Source organism: Anas platyrhynchos, chromosome 9, assembly GCF_047663525.1.
Source record: "Anas platyrhynchos isolate ZD024472 breed Pekin duck chromosome 9, IASCAAS_PekinDuck_T2T, whole genome shotgun sequence".
In the NCBI taxonomy this organism is placed as follows: Eukaryota; Metazoa; Chordata; class Aves; order Anseriformes; family Anatidae; genus Anas; species Anas platyrhynchos.
Window position 1 is genome coordinate 20,527,734 of NC_092595.1, and position 12,623 is coordinate 20,540,356.

At 37.7% G+C, this 12,623-nt stretch overlaps 1 protein-coding gene across 16 annotated transcripts in view; it reads left to right on the forward strand.

Moving 5' to 3' along the window:
* The window catches only part of LOC119717758 (uncharacterized), a 518,405-nt gene that overhangs the window by 317,347 nt on the left and 188,435 nt on the right, over positions 1 to 12,623 (forward strand). For 8 of the 16 annotated variants that reach the window (XR_011811351.1, XR_011811354.1, XR_005267985.2 and 5 more), the window contains exon 1: positions 2,938 to 3,066. The exons of the other annotated variants lie outside the window; for them this stretch is intronic. The gene's annotated coding sequence lies outside the window, so the exon portion shown is untranslated. Of the gene's footprint in view, positions 1 to 2,937; positions 3,067 to 12,623 lie in introns of those variants that run through there. 16 annotated transcript variants of the gene reach the window in all.

Here is a 12,623-nt window from a genome sequence, read left to right on the forward strand (position 1 = left end):
GGATGGACCCCATAGTACGGAGCAGTTCTTGAAGAGCTGCTGCCTGTGGGAAGCCCATGCAGGATCAGTTTGTGAAGGACGGCATCCCGTGAGAGGGACCTCATGCTGGAGGAGGGGCAGAAAATGACTGTGATGGAGCTGCAGGGATGAAGTATTGGAGACTGACCACAGCCCCCATTCCCTCGTTCCCCTGCACCACCCGGGGAGGCAAGGAGGTGGAAGAGTGTGGATGGGGCAAAGGATTTTTTGGTTCCTTTCCTTTGTTTCTCACTTGTTAGTAATAGGCAATTTAGACTCGTCTCCCTGCTCTGTTTAGACCATGACAATACTTAAGTGAGCTCCCTGTCCTTATCTCAACCCTTGAGCCCTGTACTATTTAAACAGTAAAATATTATTGTTATTATTGTTATAGTCGATGTGAGTATACAACTATATCAGAGTTGTCAGATTGAAAGATAATGAACTATAAGTTTCTAAATTGCATGCATGCTTTTGCAATTTCCTCCCTGATTTTCTAGGGAAATTTTATATATATATATATATATATATATATATATATATATTTTTTTTTTTTTTTTCTAGAAATTTTCTTCCTGCTTTCCCTGTGTTACTAGGATCAACATTTTAAAGGTATGATAGGAAAGATCCACAATGCTAGTTCCTTTGGGTACATATAATGAAACCTAAAGTAGTTATGAAAAAAAGCCAAGAAGCAAGAAGGAGAAAAAATACAACAAGAAGGCCAAGAGGGAGAAAAACGTACATATCAAACAAAATGTCTGGCAGCATGCCCAGGAAAATTTTTCCAGATATATCAAGGTCAGACATCACAAGTTTTTCTGAGGATAAATCCTGTATATGAAACAGGAGATATCTAAACAATCTACAAAAGACACTTGCTCTCTCTTTCCTGAGGATATTGTGAATGCTAATTAGAGCATTTGGACAGTGATTGAGGCAGCACGTGCCAATTAGGCAGTCACAGACGATGAATAACACTAGGATCATCAAGCGTGAGCTGCAGTCAGCAGACTCACCACAGTCACCCAAAAGAACCTTGGAGATGTAAGAGAAGAAAAAAGGGGCCATGTGACCAGAAAAAGGTATTGCACTTCTGTGTAGGGTGGACCTGGGCAAGACCCTAATAAAAAGGAAAATAAAATTTTCGTGGGGTAGGGAAATCACATCAACTATGTTTTGCTTTCTCCTAGACATCTTGGTTTATACACTACGTTTTATATAATGTGTGCAACTATTAATTTATTTTAAATTGAATTGCCAGTCTAAAAGTTACGGAGATGTCATAGAAAGTGACAAATAGAAAAAGATTCTGTGAATTGGCCGATTCTGTGAGTCCTGTCCCTTTTTGATTAGTCATGCTTGTGTTTAACTTTTTTTTTTTTTAAAGTAAAGATCTAAGAGTTGACAACATTTTCATACTATCCTTGCCTCTAAGAATTCCATTCCTTGAAAAATGACAGAAAATTAATATGAATAGTTACCTTTTCTTTCTACATCATTTAAAAATTTGTGGTACCATTCAGAACTTCAAACTTCCAACAGTACTCCCACAAAGGGTCCTTTCAAAGCCTGAAGTCAGTATATGAAATAGAGATGGGAGAACTTGTGTGAATAAACTGGGTGAGGAAAAACAAAAAACATAGTTTGCAGTGTCAGCCAACAGTATCTCTTTGTAAGGACTGAGAAGTATTGAAATGATTGTAATAGTTAATCTTAATATTTATAGCCCAGCAACCAGTTGATAGAGACCTGATTTGATTGTAGTTAGCCTGAAGTAAGCAATCATTCAGTGGGATTAAACCAGATTATTGAGTTAAACAAAATACAAACTGCTATCCTCTTTGGTCTCCTTCATTATCCCCTTGAATCCTCTGTGCACTCCTTTTGAGGTTCTCTACTTTTTCTTAATCCTGCCTTTTTCAAGCATAATTTAATTTATGTAAATCATTTCCATTCTGACTCTCCAAGCCTGAATGTTTGGGAAAGTCTCTGCCAGTTTGAATACTTCCTTAAATGTCCTCAAATTTTAAAGTTATCTCAGAACACTGTAATCCAATCTTTCCTGAAGATCTCAGAAGCCCACTTGTCTGCAGTGATAAAACATATGCATAAAACCAGTATTTCAAATTATTGCTCCATTTGTGATTAAGAACTTCTCTCTTTCAAGTGCAAATAGAATATTAGCATGTGTTGTTACCAGTTGCTCCCTGTCAGCTAGGTAGAAAAGGGCATGCATTGGTCCACAGAGGCAGCTTTATGTAAGGCCAATAAATTAACAGTCTTGTTTATATGACAGTGAAACCTAAATTAAGACATGCTTTAACTTAGTGTACCTTGCACATGTTCTGTGAAGTTAGCAAGCAATTAAGGATTCCAAAAATTTCCCACTGAATACTACTAGGGGAACAAGTGGCTTCTTGCACTGCTGAAGAGAAGAATGCAGTGACCACTGTAAATAAAATTGAAAGAAATTATAATGGTGGTAAAGACTAAATTATGCAAATTGTCAGAAGGTGTGTAAATCTGTCAGTACTAAATTATTACTAGATGTGACTTTTTAAAATAGCAGTCATCAGTTTGTTGCCTGCTGGCAAAATTATCATAATAAATGCAATACTTATACCTTAGAGTCTTTTCTTCTGACCTTGAAATTTTCTGAAATGTGTAAGATAAAGAACAGATACCACAAACACAGCTACAGGACCAGTCTTTTCTATGACTTGTAAAAAGATTGATGCATAAAAGAACAGCTCAAAATAAATTTATAAATTACAATTCCTATTAGGACATTGATCCACTACTTGATCTCACGTCTCAGAGTATTATACCTATTTATGAACTCCTTCTAGTAATGAAGGAGTTAACAAAAGTTACCATTAAAGAGCAGTAAATTGGCCCAGCTGTAGGAGATAAAGAGTCAGGAAGAGGTGAGTCAAGTTTTTCTTTGAGAAATGTGGTTGGAAAGAACAGAAGTATTCTGAGCTGAGTTCAGGAAAAAACAGAGAAACTTTTGGATGTGGAAGGAAGGACAGTCATAGGCTGCAGGTAAGTTAAATTTTTGGGAAGGATTGGGAAGGATCCGCTGTGAGGGTAATGGTATCTGTAACGTGGCCTTTGGAAGACAATTTTGGCAGCCTTTTTCCTGATCAAGTTGATTTGTTTGCAGTTTGAGTCTATAGTCCTTTCCAATGTGTTTTTTGTTTATATATATATATATATAAAATATTATATATATATATACACTATATATATATATATAACAATATATATATAAAATATTATATATATATATATATATAGTGTTGCCCTAGTAGACTTAATTAGTGCATTTAGGCTCCAGAAGATAGTTAATTGAGCATATAGAGAATTTCACAGATAGTGTATTTGTACAAAACTCTGTTGCTTAACATACTGTTCAGTGTACAACTATTATCAGTGAAGAAGCATAGTGTTGCAGCGTTACCTAAGCCTGTTTTGGTATTAAAAATGTAAACTAGGTAATTCAAACTATTTGTGGTATTAATAACTATGTATTGTAATGAGCACCCTGAAGGAAGAGCATTTCCCTCAGAAATGTTTAAAATCTGTGAAGTTAGCACTTAGCTAATTAAGTGCTTTGAGGTCTGCTTCACTTTACAATTCTCAAAACTTTGCTTGCTGGATAGTCTTTTATTTTCACAATTAAGATGACTTATTTTTTCATGTGTAAGTCTTAGAAGTTATTAACTTCTTATGGTGTTTGCTACGTATTGTGCTCAGACTTGGCCCTGGTGAGACTTTATGCCTGTGAACTCTTGAAAATCTGGATTCCCCATCTGATAACAGCTGGTTTTTGATCCTTACTCGGCCAATGCATGTTTTATAAGATAAACATTCATATAAAAGGTTGAAATGTAAAGGACTTTTTAGTCAAAATTTTTCTGTCTATAATTGTAGTTCTTTTTCACTTTCTGTAAGCATACATATCTTATGCTGTAACTTACTCAACTGATGTAGTCCTAATTACATACAAATAATTGATTTTTTAAAAGTTTAACACTTCCTTTCTGAATCTGTACAATGCACAAAGCTATTCTCCTTGTTATCATGATTTTCATCCTTGCATTTAGAATGGCTAAGGCACATCTGAATTTAGGACTAGATTGGCTTATGGATCAGTGGAGATTCCAGGTGCTCCCTATATCTTCCTAGTTGAGGTATTTGGTGGGGGAAACACACCAAAAAAATCCAACAAACAGCTGCACCAGTGTTCTACCTTTATTTCTTAGGTAAGATGTAGGTGGTTTCTTTCAAGTAATAGGATGACTTGTTTGAGTATATTTCTGTGGCATTGAACGCTTTCTTTTAGGTAAATTTTAAGACCATCTGTTGAGCGTTCAACTGAATTTTCAGTAAGTCTCTTGGTAGTGGAGAGGCATAGTTATTTATTTGACCTACTTTTGGTTTTCAGTGAGGCAGAGGAATAGATATTCTCTGCAGTGATTAGGTTCAAGATGAAGTTTCTTTTGCTACTGTTTAGTCTGGAAGCTCTAGGGATCAGAGTACCTGTTGTTCAGAAATGTTGAATGACTCTAACTTATCAAACCTTATCCTTAAAGCTTAAAACATAAATTCTGAACTTCTGTAGTGTATGTGTCTCTAGTGTGTATTACTTGTATACATATAACATGGAAAGGGGAACAAATAAGCATAATAATGCTAGTTATACCAAAACAGCTTTCTCGCATAGCTATTTATAATAAAGAAAGCAAATTACAGAAAAATTCTTTGTAAAGATAATTTCTTTTCTGCAGAATACCAGTCATTTGGGACATATGAACTAGGATTTCACTTTTCAAGCAAGAGCGATAAAAAGATGGGGTGTCCTGGACCTCTGATTTTAAGTAAATCATATATTTTCTCTGTAACTTTGGAGAAGTCATTTGACCTACTTGTGCCGTATACAACCCAACTGGAAAATAGGATAAAGATCAAGGCCTCAAAACAACCCCAATGCTGTAATGAAGCTTACTCCAGCAAATACTGAAAACATGGCATACAGATTATCATAATAAAATGTTCTGTGTTGCAGTGTGCTGATCTGCTGAATGAATATTGATTGCATAGCAGGTAAAGCAAACACATTAAGAGTTTTTGCAATAGCTTTACATAACACCTGTGTATCCCAGTATTCTTTCTAAGGTAAATCTAATACTTTTGGAGCCAACCCTACATGCATTTTCTCATCGCCCCCCCCCCCCCCCCCCCAAACCTCCTTCATCTCAGAGAGCAACAAAGAAACTTTGTGTGTTTTGTCACATAGGTAGGGAGATGGTATTTTCACACATACAGAAGCAACTTTCTTCAGAAAAGTACTTCTTGGAAAGTAGTGAAAGTGTAGCGTATGAGTACCTGTGAGTTCTATATCTTAGCAGTCATGCACATCAGGTTTTTTTTTTTGTTGTTTGTTTTTTAATGCTGGTTGAGAATAGCATGCTTACATGTGAGTTTAGTGATTGTTCTTGCATTTCCCTTCTCCAACCAATTGTTATGTATGGGTCTTTAGGATGACTGTAAAAATGCTCAGGAACAAAATAATTTTTCTTTTTCTCTAGGGTTCAGACTGAAACTACTATTGTTTTGTTGGCTTCAGTTCTTAGAAAATTCTCAAAATACTGAGAGCTTGAGACCTAGAAAGCTGTGGTGTGTGTAGTAGTAATGGTCATTTGTTAGACACCATGAAAGCAAGCATAGAGCAGAATGCATTATATTAGTCAAGGAAGATAGCTTGAACCAAGAACTGTGGAACAGCGTCCTACCCTGGAGACAGCAAGGGTAGTGTGATGTGTTTGTACCATAGATTGTGAGGAAGAATAGAAGCTGCCCTACTGGGTGAGGCCAGGCCTTGTGAGCCCTTAATGTTCGACCTAGCTGAGGCCTCCTCCTCGAGGGCCAGGGGCACACAGCTCTGTGCCTGCAGGACAGTCAGTGGGGCAAGAATTGGGGGATTCAGTCCTGGCAGCACAGACTGTCAGCAATACCAGCTTTGTGAGGGTAATTTTTGTTATTAGTTACTCTAACTCACTCTGATGTAACTGCTGTGGAGGAGCATAGTGTATGTGGAGCATTGACACTTTCACTTAGATAAGAGAAGACAACAGAATGTGGGCAGATCCTCAGCTGTGCGTTTTGTCACTATCCTATCAGTTTATACCAGCTAAGCAGCTGCACCTGCATTAGTCAAAGCAAAGCTCACATTTTCATATGCTTCCCCCACCATCTAAATAGCTCCATCACTCTGTTTCTAATGGCTGATGGATAGGGTAGTTTTGTTTTTTCACTCCCTCAGAACATGTCACATGAAGACATAACCGGCTGTCAGAGACTTGAAAAGCTTTATGCTTCCAAAGACCTTGCTGTGCTCTAGTAATTTTACTCTCCTTGCTTTTGCTGTCTGGGAACCTGATGGAAATGATATAAAAATGTGAATCTTTGTGCACCTAGAAAATGAAGGTGAAGCCTTTGTACACCCTGAAATTTGTGGCGAGAAATATTGTATGTTTTTCCTACGTTAACCCAACTTCGCATAATAGTTTGGATGCTTTCAGCAGAGGAAGTACAGATGGTGACTCCTGGCAGGCAGTGTTATTGGAAGACATTATGCTGCATGTGTACAGGTTGTTAAGCTAACTGACAGTTTTTATGCAGCATAGACTGCTGAGATTTTAAAAATCAGAGAATTACTGAATGCAAGTCAGAGGTCAGCTGGTTCTCTAGAAGGCTTAAAAATCCTAGTCCTGTAGCAATGGTGCCATATGTTCTTCACTGCTTGTTGCCTTAAAATCGTAGTAGTGAGAATCAAAAGCCAGTTGTCTGATGTAATCAGCTTGCAGTGAAATATAGATGCACTGCCTGTGAGACAGTTAGATATACAGGATGTAATGCAGCATGGGAACAGTCCAGATCTCCCCTAATCAATACAAGGAAAGTCAAAAGAGCTTTCTAACTGAGTGATCTACCCTGGTACAAAAAAAAAAAAAAAAAAAAAAGGAATTTTGATGTGCCTGTTCACAGTCCATAATTGAAAAGAATCACAGTCAGGGATGAGGTGTTCCAAAGGGGTACTGCTGCAATTGGAGTTAAATCCATTTTTATGATTAAAAAGAAGTAACCAGCATACTAATGACACTTTCAGTTGAAGAAATTGTAGGCAGCCCTTTGTACTAGTTTGTAATGTCCAGAAATGCACAGTAAAATCACGAAATTGAGCACAAAATAACAAAATGAAACTTGTGAGAAAGAGGAATATGACTTCTATTTGACGGAAAACTGTATTTCACATGGATATTCTACTGGAAGAAGGAAGATGACTACTACTAAGGCCAAACGTGAAGGCTACTAATGGATAACTGTGTGATGTGCTAGACCTTTTGGCAGCAGCAAATGCCACCAAAAATGTGTGCAGTGTTTTTCTCTGTTTAATCTTGCAGCGTGTCAGTGTGTGGTCGAGTGCACAGAATGTGGAAGAGCATGGTATCATTGTGGCTCTCGTCTTTGAGGAAGTTTAATGGTGGTGAATGCCATTCCTCATCTTCCTAGTAACCTGGCAAAGAGGGATGCTTGTTTCATGTCCTACTTAGCCTAGGATTAAGGTTTTGCATTATGGGACCTAGAATTTAATATGCTGGAAACTGTAGCTTGTAATTAAGATGATAAAGAAATTAGAACAGATTAGTTAAATCTTTTCAAAACTGCTACTTATGCTTTAGATATATGAGAACATGAGTTTTATATAACTCTTTTGAGGGTACAAAGCTTAAAGAAGCACAAAAGGAGAGAAATCAAAGATAAAAGGAAGTCTGGAATGGATACCAGAAGGCTAATATGCAAAATCTGTTAAGGATGCAGAACATCTGCTTGAGGAACAGGAAAGAATGTGTTCTTCCATCCAAATATCTTTATTTGCTATGGGGGGGGGGGGGGGGAAGGAGGAAAAGATGTTTATTTCCTGAAGATGTATCTAATCAGCAAATCCACATATTGGTGATGCTTTGATAATAGGCTTATGTCAAGTAAACTAGATGCAGAGAAAGCTGGTGGACTAAAAAGCTGAATGCTCAGAGTTAATAATGCTACCTAAAATAAGAATTAGTTGCTAATAGAGGGTGTTGTTTTCCATAAATTAAGGCTCAAAAAAAAAAAAATGTTATGCCCAAATTTGGGGGGTATTTTTAGGCTGGATTAAACAGAATCTCAAATGTGTCTGAAGTCATGTGACAGACTGGAGAAAAACTTAGAGAGGATCCCTGGCTTCTACTATCTGCTGACAGGCTTCCCTTTCACATTGGAAAACTTTTGTAGCACAACTCTTTGAGCCCAAAAATCTTTTGGGCAATGTATTTTTTGTCCTTTTTAATGTCCTTTGGTAAGTTCTTCTTGAGTTGAAATTCTATAAATTAACCTGATAGTAATATGACAATGATAGAAATCTTTAGAGAAACTTAAATTTACAGTAGGAACCCTATGATGTTCCTTGAAAACCAATTCTAGCATTCAGTTGTTGGTAGAAAGTTTTCCGAATGCATGAACTTCAAGGAAGCTTATCACTTTATGACCTTTTGAGTATGGATATTGAGAACTATTTTCTTTTACTCCTCAAGAGATGTTTGTATTTGATTTCCCTCCCCCCCCTGCCCAGCCCTTCCTTCTCTTAGGTGGAGTAAGTCTTACTGTTTTTTCTTTATCGATCACATCTTCTGAACTAGTGACAGCTCACATTGCAGTCTTCTGGACTCTGCTGTTGGGCCACGTCCCCCTTGATAGAAGATACTCCAGCTGAGGCCTTATCAGTGCTGCAGAGAGCAAAAAGACATTCTGCATCTGGCAGTCTAAGCTCATGTTTATATATCCCACTATGATGATTGCCCTTTTGCAAAAGCGTGACATTTTCTTCTATTCCCTAATGCAGCTATTCAAATAGACTCCAAGGAAATACTTGGGTCATAGATAAAACAGAAGAACATGATTAACTGCACTCCATTTACAGTGTCCACAGACAAGGGATCTTTAGTTTTTCAGGGCTTTTTTAATGTATGAGTTGTTATCTAAATAACTTCAGTCATTATCATTCCATCCTCCTATTTATTCCTTTTTAATGAACAAGTGTTCTTATATCTTGGATGCTGTTTCTGATTTATATATTGGAAACAGATTTAAAGCTATACAAGCTTAAATCATGATGCCTGATTGGTACTATTAAAAGTAATTATTTAAACCATGATAATTTAAAAGGAGCTCCTGCATTATGGAGCAGAGGAATGAAGAGGAGCAGACCCATGGTAAACTTAAGATGTTGTCTGGAGCAATGACGTATATTTCAGAAGACCATTGGAAGCTACCACAGACTGCAAAGTCATCCCTCATTGCATCTTCTCTTGATGAAGGGTCAAGATTAAAGAAAAAAAATGGTGGCATTTTGTTACTACTCTGAAATTATGGAACTAGTGAAAACTGCCATACCATCATTCCTAAACTAAGGGTTGAACTCTGAAGCTAATGCTCTGCTCACTAGTGCAGAGCACCAATATTTTATTTGTGGTATAATGTCCTAATACAGTAACATTGCATCTGTAGTATATAATGTAATGTTTATCTGAGTAGCTCAAGCATTAGTTGGTATGTGGTGCAGGCTCAGTGTGCTACGTAAGTTCTCTCCTTCAGTGATTTCCCCCTCCCTGGTGACAGGACGAGGGGGAATGGGCTTAAGTTGCACCAGGGGAGTTTTACGTTAGATGTTAGGAAGAGCTTCTTTACTGAAAGGGTTGTGAGGCACTGGAACAGGCTGCCCAGGGAGGTGGTGGAGTCACCATCCCTGGAAGTCTTTAAAAGACGTTTAGACGTAGAGCTTAGGGATATGGTTTAGTGGGGACTGTTAGCGTTAGGTCAGAGGTTGGACTCGATGATCTTGAGGTCTCTTCCAACCTTGAAATTCTGTGATATTTCTTACCAACTTCCCCGTCCCCCAGAAAGCATCTTGTTAATGTTAGCTTGGTTATTCTTATTTATTTTTATTTGTTTGGATGGAATTATTGAACCAGCTGGATATGTATTATCTGAATAAATTACTTCCATCTTATATTAATTCTTCTGAGCACTAAGTTATCACTTGAAGAAACTGTGTGTAATATCTGCAAGTAAATGAGGTAAGCTCTATTTCCACTGTGTAGTCATAGTGCAGAATTGCATACAACTTCACTTTTTTCCTGGCAGTTACTGATCTAGTTTACTTACAGAATTGAGTGCAGAACAGGTCTCTTGATATCTTTATTTTCTTTCTCCTTTGACCTTGTAATGTAATCAGCTGGCAGATTGAGATTTTTAAATGGTCAAGTGCTGGGCTCTGGCAATGAACTGAGTGCAGTCTGAATGCTGTTTTTTTTTCTTTTTTTTTTCTTTTTTTCTTTTTTTTTCTTTCTTTCTTACACCAAGTTATAGACCAGATTCATCGAAACCTGATTGCGTAAGAGTTAATGGCTTTTCCACCACCCACTGGAGCAAAGAACAACTTCTGGTGCATTTAAAATATTAATTATACAACTATCAAAGCATTCCCTGTGTCCTGAATGCTTAGAAAATTGATTGGAAATAACCTGTTTAACAAAGCAATCTCTCATTCACTCTATTTCATGTAACTTTAAAAAAAAAAAAAAAGAAAGAAAAAAGAAAAAAAAAAAAAAGCAGCCCAAGCCATTCCTTTTATAAACCATTTAATACGGTTTATGATAGCAATAATCCCCTTGAAATTGGTTATATTACTGTAGTTTGTTATAGTGTTAACTGCCCTTGTCTTCAGCTTGGTCCATTAACTGAAAATCCAGCCATTAATTTATAATGAGATGATTTCTTCAGGATTATTACCTTATTCTTAGTTTGTTGGAGATTAATATTCTTGTAGGATAGTGAAACAGTGTCAAAATGTAACATGAAGTTCCCAGTTCAGCTTTTATGTAGTACTGAACTATTTATGCAAATCTCCCTGAGATTTGCATGTAGTTTTTCATTTTCTGTGTCACCAAAGATGCAAACATATAAGCAGCAGCTTTCTTTATGAAAAAGAACAGTTGTTGCCCCCAAATAATCAGTGGCAGATGATGAGAGACAAGGACAGTGATGTTAAATGTGACAGTCTTAATAATGGGGAATAAAAGCTTGATCCTTACTATTCTGCTCAGTGGGAATTTTGCCAATGACTTCATTGGAGAGGAAAAAAAAAAGAAAAAAAAAAAAAAAGAAAAAATCAAGGCCAAAAAGACAAGGAACACATTATGCTATATCTTTTCAAAGTTGTCAAATTGAGGTGAGAGGGAGGAAGTCATCAGCAAAAGACTATTCAAGCTAGTGTAGTCTACATCTTTATAAAGAAAAAAAAAAAAGTTATTCAATGATTTGGTGGCTGTTCAATTCAGAGGATGGAAATCCTAGAAGAGCTCCCTAAATCATGTCCTTAGCATACTTTTGTGACCTATATTTTCAGTCCCCAAAGTCATCTTTTTTCTTTGAGTAATACCATGCCAAATCTGAGAGAGATTAATTATTAGTTATACAGCATTATTAATTAATTTTGCAATCCACTCTAACAAAACATGCTGTCATTCATAAAATGCTGGTGAAAGCTCTGGAATTACATTACTGCTTTCTCCACTTGCATCAGACTTCTGCATTTTTCTTCTCACAGCTTTCTTAAATTTTGTCAGATCATCTGCTAGGAGTTGTCAACCAAAATGCTAAGAAATTATACGGAACTAGTAGGATATATGAACAACCTCTAAAATATACTCATGACAGCTTCTAGTAGTGTTTATGGGAGCTAAGGCTTTCCGTGTCTGGAATAGCTTTCCTAGTGCGGAGAACGCTCAGGAAATCCTTTTCCTGCTTTGCACAAGGCATCCATATGTTGATTACCTCTTCTCTGAGACTGATGAGAGAAACGTGGCAACCCAGATTTCTTTTGAAGGACACCAGGGTTTATTCTGTATGTGTAATAGAATCATAGAATATCCTGACTTGGAAGGGACCCATAAAGATAATCAAGTCCAACTCCTGGCACCGCACAGGTCTGCCCAAAAGTTCAGACCATGTGACTAAGTGCACAGTCCAATCGCTTCTTAAATTCAGACAGGCTTGGTGCAGTGACTGCTTCCCTGGGGAGCTGGTTCCAGTGTGCGACCACCTTCTCGGTGAAGAACCTCTTCCTGATGTCCAGCCTAAACTTTCCCTTCCTCAGCTTAACACCGTTCTTGCGGGTCCTACCACTAGTGTTTACAGAGAATAGGTTGCCTGCCTCTCCACTCCCCCTCGTGAGGAAGTTGTAGACCATGATGAGGTCTCCTCTCCTCCAGGCTGAACAAGCCCAGTGCCCTCAGCCATTCTTCATACATCTTCCCCTCTAGGCCCTTCACCATCTTCGTCGCCCTCCTCTGGACACTCTCCAACAGTTTAATGTCCTTCTTGTACTGTGGTGCCCAGAACTGCACACAGTGCTTGAGGTGAGGCTGCACCAGCGCAGAGCAGAGCAGGATAATCACCTCCCTCGACTGACTGGCAATGCTGTGCTTGGTGTACCG